Source organism: Papilio xuthus, unplaced genomic scaffold (genome assembly GCF_000836235.2).
Source record: "Papilio xuthus unplaced genomic scaffold, Pxut_1.1 DF828142.1, whole genome shotgun sequence".
NCBI lineage: Eukaryota > Metazoa > Arthropoda > Insecta > Lepidoptera > Papilionidae > Papilio > Papilio xuthus.
This window is the reverse complement of record NW_013530507.1, coordinates 3,325,154-3,325,522: the sequence shown is the minus strand read 5'-3', so window position 1 is coordinate 3,325,522 and position 369 is coordinate 3,325,154. Positions and strand designations below refer to the sequence as shown.

The following is a 369-nucleotide window of genomic DNA, read 5'->3' as shown; positions in this document are numbered from 1 at the left end:
CCAGAAGATAACTTGCGACCTGAAGGTGAATTCACGACTCCTGAGAAGGATCAATGGAGACCAGCTGAGAGACCAACACAAAAGAGACCTAAGGATAATTTGAAACCAGAAGGAGATTTTGAGCAACCCAAACATGATGAGTGGCGTCCAGCTGACAGACCAACTGCTAAAAAACCTGAAGATAATTTGCGACCTGAAGGTGAATTCACGACTCCTGAGAAAGATCAATGGCGACCTGCCGAGCGTCCGACGCAAAAGAGACCGAAGGATAATTTGAAACCAGAAGGAGATTTTGAACAACCTAAACATGAAGAATGGCGTCCAGCTGATAGACAAACACCTAAAAAGCCACAAGACAATTTAAGACCG

At 44.7% G+C, this 369-nt stretch overlaps 1 protein-coding gene across 2 annotated transcripts in view; it reads left to right on the top strand.

The window, feature by feature from the left end:
- Positions 1–369, top strand: part of Sdb (SAXO downstream of blistered) — a 28,339-nt gene that overhangs the window by 21,979 nt on the left and 5,991 nt on the right. The window lies entirely within an intron of this gene.